Genomic DNA, 6,937 nt, shown 5'->3' on the forward strand with positions numbered 1-6,937 from the left:
TGAGGAGGAGAGAGGATACGAGTAGGACACTATTGAGATTTTCCCAAAGTGGGATAAGGGGAGGAGGGGAGAGAAAGGGAGGGCAGAGATGGAGGAGGGGGGGAAGAGAGGAGGGGGAGGAGGGGGGAGAGAGGAGGAGGGGGGAGAAAGAGGGAGGAGGGGGAGAGAGGGGGGAAAAGAGAGAGAGAGGGAGGGGGAAGAGAGAAAGGGGGGAGAGAGAGAGAAGGAGAGGGAGGCGGAGAGAGGGAGGGAGGGAAGAGAGCGAGAGGGCTGGAAGAGAGAGAGAGGGGGAAGAGAGGGAGGCGGAAGAGGAAAAGAGGGAGAGGGAAGAGACAGAGAGAGAGAGAGGGAGGGGGGTAAGAGAGAGAGAGAGACCCCAAAAGGCCTGTGGTGTTGATGGTATCCTCAATGAAATGATCAAATAACAGACAACAAATTCCAATTGGCTATACTAAAACTCTTTAACATCATTCTTAACTCTGGCATCTTCCCCAAAATGTAGAACCAAGGATTGATCACCCCAATCCACAAAAGTGGAGACAAATTTGACCCCAATAACTACCGTGGGATATACGTCAACAGCAACCTTGGGAAAGTCCTCTGCATTGTCATTAACAGCAGACTCGTACCTTTCCTCAGTGAAAACAATGTACTGAGCAAATGTCAAATTGGCTTTATTCCAAATTATCGTACGACAGACCATGTATTCACCCTGCACACCCTAATTGACAAACAAACAAACAAAACAAAACAAAGGCAAAGGCAAAGTCTTCTCATGCTTTGTTGGTTTGAAAAAAGCCTTTGACTCAGTTTGGCATGAGGGTCTGCTATACAAATTGATGAAAAGTGGTGTTGGGGGAAAAATCTCAGTAAGACAAAAATAATGGTGTTCCAAAAAAAGTCCAGTCGCCTGGGCCACAAATCCAAATTCCATCTAGACACTGTTGCCCTAGAGCACACATAAAAAAGATACATACCGTGGCCTAAACATCAGCGCCACAGGTAACTTCCACAAAGCTGTGAATGATCTGAGAGACAAGGCAAGAAGGGCCTTCTATGCCATCAAAAGGAACATACAATTCGACCTACCAATTAGGATCTGGCCAAAAATACTTGAATCAGTCATAGAACACATTGCCCTTTATGGTTGTGAGGTTTGGGGTCCGCTCACCAACCAATAATTCATAAAATGGGACAAACACCAAATTAAGACTCTGCATGCAAAAATATCCTCTGTGTACAATGTAAACTCAGCAAAAAAAAAGAAACGTCCCCTTTTCAGGACCCTGTCTTTCAAAGTTAATTTGTAAAGATCCAAATAACTTCACAGATCTTTATTGTAAAAGGTTTAAACACTGTTTCTCATGCTTGTTCAATGAACCATAAACAAGTAATGAACATACACCTGTGGAACGGTTGTTAAGACACTAACAGCTTACAGATGGTAGGCAATTAAGGTTGCAGTTATGAAAACTTAGGACACTAAAGAGGCCTTTCTACTGACTCTGAAAAACACCAAAAGAAAGATGCCTAGGGTCCCTGCTCATCTGTGTGAACGTGCCTTAGGCATGCTGCAAGGAGGCATGAGGACTGCAGATGTGGCCAGGGCAATAAATTGCAATGTCCTTACTGTGAGACGCCTAAGACAGTGCTACAGGGAGACAGGATGGACAGATGATCATCCTCGCAGTGGCAGACCACATGTAACAACACCGGCACAGGATCGGTACATCCGAACATCACACCTGCGGGACAGGTACAGAATGGCAACAACAACTGCCCGAGTTACACCAGGAATGCACAATCCCTCCATCAGTGCTCAGACTGTCCTCAATAGGCTGAGAGAGGCTGGACTGAGGGCTTGTGGGCCTGTTGTAAGGCAGGTCCTCACCAGACATTACTGGCAACAACGCCGCCTATGGGCACAAACCCACCGTCGCTGGACCAGACAGGACTGGCAAAAAGTGCTCTTCTCTGTCGATTCGCAGTTTTGTCTCACTAGGGGTGATGGTCGGATTCGCATTTATCATCGAAGGAATGAGCGTTACACTGAGGTCTGTACTCTGGAGTGGGATCAATTTGGAGGTGGAGGGTCCGTCATGGTCTGGGGCTGTGTGTCACAGCATCATCGGACTGAGCTTGTTGTCATTGCAGGCAATCTCAACGCTGTACGTTACAGGGAAGACATCCTCATGTGGTACCCTTCCTGCAGGCTCCAGCCGTACTGCTCGTTCTGTGCGTGATTTCCTGCAAGACAGGAATGTCAGTGTTCTGCCATGGCCAGCAAAGAGCCCAGATCTCAATCCCATTGAGCACGTCTGGGACCTGTTGGATCGGAGGATGAGGGCTAGGGCCATTCCACCCCAGAAATGTCCGGGAACTTGCAGGTGCCTTGGTGGAAGAGTGTGGTAACATCTCACAGCAAGAACTGGAAAATCTGATGGAGTCCATGAGGAGGAGATGCGCTGCAGTACTTGGAGAAGAGTCCCCTAAGCTGGTCCTGGGGATCTGTTCACAAACACCCCCCACAGAGCCCCAGGACAGAAACCCATTTAGACCCAACCAAATCATGAGAAAACAAAATGATAATTACTTGACACATTGGAAAGAATTAACAAAAAAACAGAGCAAACTAGAATGCTGTTTGGCCCTAAACAGAGAGTACAGAGTGGCAGAATACCTGACCACTGTGACTGACCCAAACTTAAGGAAAGCTTTGACTATGTGCAGACTCAGTGGGCATAGCCTTGCTATTGAGAAAAGCCGCCGTTGACAGACCTGGCTCTCAAGAGAAGACAGGATATGTGCACACTGCCCACAAAATGAGGTGGAAACTGAGCTGCACTTCCTAACATCCTGCCCAATGTTTGACCATATTAGAGACACATATTTCCCTCCGATTACACAGATTCGAAAACAAACCTGATTTTGATAAACTCCCATATCTACTGGGTGAAATACCACAATGTGCATCACAGCAGCAAGATGTGTGACCTGTTGCCACAAGAAAAGGTCAATCAGTGAAGAACAAACACCATTGTAAATACAACCCATATTTATGCTTATTTATTTTCCCTTTTGTACTTTAACCATTTGTACATCGTTACAACACTGTATATATAAAAAAACAATATGACATTTGTAATGTCTTTATTCTTTTGGAACTTCTGTGAGTGAAATGTTTACTGTTCATTTTTATTGTTTATTTCACTTTTGTATATTATCTACTTCACTTGCTTTGGCAATGTTAACATACAGTGCCTTGCGAAAGTATTCGGCCCCCTTGAACTTTGCGACCTTTTGCCACATTTCAGGCTTCAAACATAAAGATATAAAACTGTATTTTTTTGTGAAGAATCAACAACAAGTGGGACACAATCATGAAGTGGAACGACATTTATTGGATATTTCAAACTTTTTTAACAAATCAAAAACTGAAAAATTGGGCGTGCAAAATTATTCAGCCCCCTTAAGTTAATACTTTGTAGCGCCACCTTTTGCTGCGATTACAGCTGTAAGTTGCTTGGGGTATGTCTCTATCAGTGTTGCACATCAAGAGACTGACATTTTTTCCCATTCCTCCTTGCAAAACAGCTCGAGCTCAGTGAGGTTGGATGGAGAGCATTTGTGAACAGCAGTTTTCAGTTCTTTCCACAGATTCTCGATTGGATTCAGGTCTGGACTTTGACTTGGCCATTCTAACACCTGGATATGTTTATTTTTGAACCATTCCATTGTAGATTTTGCTTTATGTTTTGGATCATTGTCTTGTTGGAAGACAAATCTCCGTCCCAGTCTCAGGTCTTTTGCAGACTCCATCAGGTTTTCTTCCAGAATGGTCCTGTATTTGGCTCCATCCATCTTCCCATCAATTTTAACCATCTTCCCTGTCCCTGCTGAAGAAAAGCAGGCCCAAACCATGATGCTGCCACCATGTTTGACAGTGGGGATGGTGTATTCAGCCGTGTTGCTTTTACGCCAAACATAACGTTTTGCATTGTTGCCAAAAAGTTCAATTTTGGTTTCATCTGACCAGAGCACCTTCTTCCACATGTTTGGTGTGTCTCCCAGGTGGCTTGTGGCAAACTTTAAACAACACTTTTTATGGATATCTTGAGAAATATGCTTTCTTCTTGCCACTCTTCCATAAAGGCCAGATTTGTGCAATATACAACTGATTGTCCTATGGACAGAGTCTCCCACCTCAGCTGTAGATCTCTGCAGTTCATCCAGAGTGATCATGGGCCTCTTGGCTGCATCTCTGATCAGTCTTCTTCTTGTATGAGCTGAAAGTTTAGAGGGACGGCCAGGTCTTGGTAGATTTGCAGTGGTCTGATACTCCTTCCATTTCAATATTATCTTGCACATTGCTCCTTGGGATGTTTAAAGCTTGGGAAATCTTTTTTTGTATCCAAATCCGGCTTTAAACTTCTTCACAACAGTATCTCGGACCTGCCTGGTGTGTTCATTGTTCTTCATGATGCTCTCTGCGCTTTTAACGGACCTCTGAGACTATCACAGTGCAGGTGCATTTATACGGAGACTTGATTACACACAGGTGGATTGTATTATCATCATTAGTCATTTAGGTCAACATTGGATCATTCAGAGATCATCACTGAACTTCTGGAGAGAGTTTGCTGCACTGAAAGTAAAGGGGCTGAATAATTTTGCACGCCCAATACTTCAGTTTTTGATTTGTTAAAAAAGTTTGAAATATCCAATAAATGTCGTTCCACTTCATGATTGTGTCCCACTTGTTGTTGATTCTTCACAAAAAAATACAGTTTTATATCTTTATGTTTGAAGCCTGAAATGTGGCAAAAGGTTGCAAAGTTCAAGGGGGCCGAATACTTTCGCAAGGCACTGTATGTTTCCCGTGCCAATAAAGCCCCTTGAATTGAATTGAATTGAAAGAGGGAGGAGGGAGAGAGAGAGAGAGAGGGAGGGGGGGGGAGGAGAGAGGGAGGGGGGAGAGAGAGAGGGAGGGAGGGGGAGAGAGAAAAGGAGGGAGTGGGAGAGAGAGGGAGGGGGAGAAATGGAGGAAGGGGGAGAGAGAAATGGAGGGAGGGAGGTGGAGAGAGAGGGAGGTAAGGAGATGGGGGAGAGGGAGGGGGGAGTGAGAGAGAGAGCGAGGGAGGGAGGGAGGGAGGGAGAAATGGAGGAAGGGGGAGAGAGAAATGGAGGGAGGGAGGTGGAGAGAGAGGGAGGTAAGGAGATGGGGGAGAGGGATTGGGGAGTGAGAGAGAGAGAGGGAGCGGGGAGAAGGAGGTAAGGAGATAGGGGAGAGGGAGGGGGGAGTGAGAGAGAGAGGGAGGGGGGTGCTTTGAGTACAACTGTAAGACAGCGTGTTCCAGTTACCTCCAATATACAGCAAATTTGCACAGCCATTGAGTGGGACAACATTCCATAGGCAACAATCAACAGCCTGATCAACTCTATGCAAAGGAGATGTGTCGTACTGCATGAGGAAAATGGTGGTCACACCAGATACTGACTGGTTTTCTGATCCACAACCCTTCCTTTTTTTTAAGGTCTCTGTGACCAACAGATGCATATTTGTATTCCCAGTCATGTGAAATCCATAGATTAGGGCCTAATGCGTTTATATCACTTGGTTGATTTCCTTTTTTGAACAGAAGTACTTGGGTGTACGAGATTTGACTTCAGAAGAGTTACAGCGTTTGTTGAGTGGTGGTGTACTTCCTCCCAGGCCGTTGGCATAGTGCAAGGTTAGATAGGGTTAAAGTAGTGGAATAATGTGATGGGTTTTAATGAGTATAGGGTTAGTTGGTAGGGTAATTCAAATATGTGTATTCAAATTGTATTTATTTAAACATTTTCATGGTTCCCTTTTCCCATTTTGCATCACAAAGTGTAATGGATCTACAATAGTGGCGAAAAGTTTTGAGAATGACACAAATATTAATTTTCTCAAAGTCTGCTGCCTCAGTTTGTATGGTGGCAATTTGCATATACTCCAGAATGTAATGAAGAGTGATCAGATTTGCCTCTTTGCCATGCAAATGAACTGAATCCCCCAAAAACATTTCCACTGCATTTCAGCCCTGCCACAAAAGGACCAGCTGACATCATGTCAGTGATTCTCTCGTTAACACAGGTGTGAGTGTTGACAAGGACAAGGCTGGAGATCACTCTGTCATTCTGATTGAGTTCGAATAACAGACTGGAAGCTTCAAAAGGAGGGTGGTGCTTGGAATCATTGTTCTTCCTCTGTCAATCATGGTTACCTGCAAGGAAACGCGCACCGTTATCATTGCTTTGCACAAAATGGGCTTCACAGGCAAGGATATTGCTGACAGTAAGATTGCACCTAAAATAAACTATTTATCGGATCATCAAGAACTTCAAGGAGAGTGGTTCAATTGTTGTGAAGAAGGCTTCAGGGTGCCCAAGAAAGTCCAGCAAGCGCCAGGACCGTTTCCTAAAGTTGATTCAGCTGCGAGATCGGGGCACCACCAGTAAAGGAATGGCATCAGGCAGGTGTGAGTGCATCTGCACGAACAATGAGGCGAAGACTTTTGGAGGATGGCCTGGTGTCAAGAAGGGCAGCAAAGAAGCCACTTTTCTCCAGGAAAAACATCAGGGACAGATTGATATTCTGCAAAAGGTACAGGGTTTGGACTGCTGAGGACTGGGGTAAAGTCATTTTCTTTGATGAATCCCCTTTACGATTGTTTGGGGCATCTGGAAAAAAGCCTGTCCGGAGAAGACAAGGTGAGTGCTACCATCAGTCCTGTGTCATGCCAACAGTAAGCATCCTGAGACCATTCATGTGTGGGGATGCTTCTCATCCAAGGGAGTGGGCTCACTCACAATTTTGCCTAAGAACACAGCCATGAATAAAGAATGGTACCAACACATCCTCCGAGAGCAACTTCTCCCAACCATCCTGGAACAGTTTGGTGATGAACAA

The sequence above is a fragment of the Oncorhynchus mykiss genome, chromosome 30 (assembly GCF_013265735.2).
Source record: "Oncorhynchus mykiss isolate Arlee chromosome 30, USDA_OmykA_1.1, whole genome shotgun sequence".
NCBI classification, from domain to species: domain Eukaryota; kingdom Metazoa; phylum Chordata; class Actinopteri; order Salmoniformes; family Salmonidae; genus Oncorhynchus; species Oncorhynchus mykiss.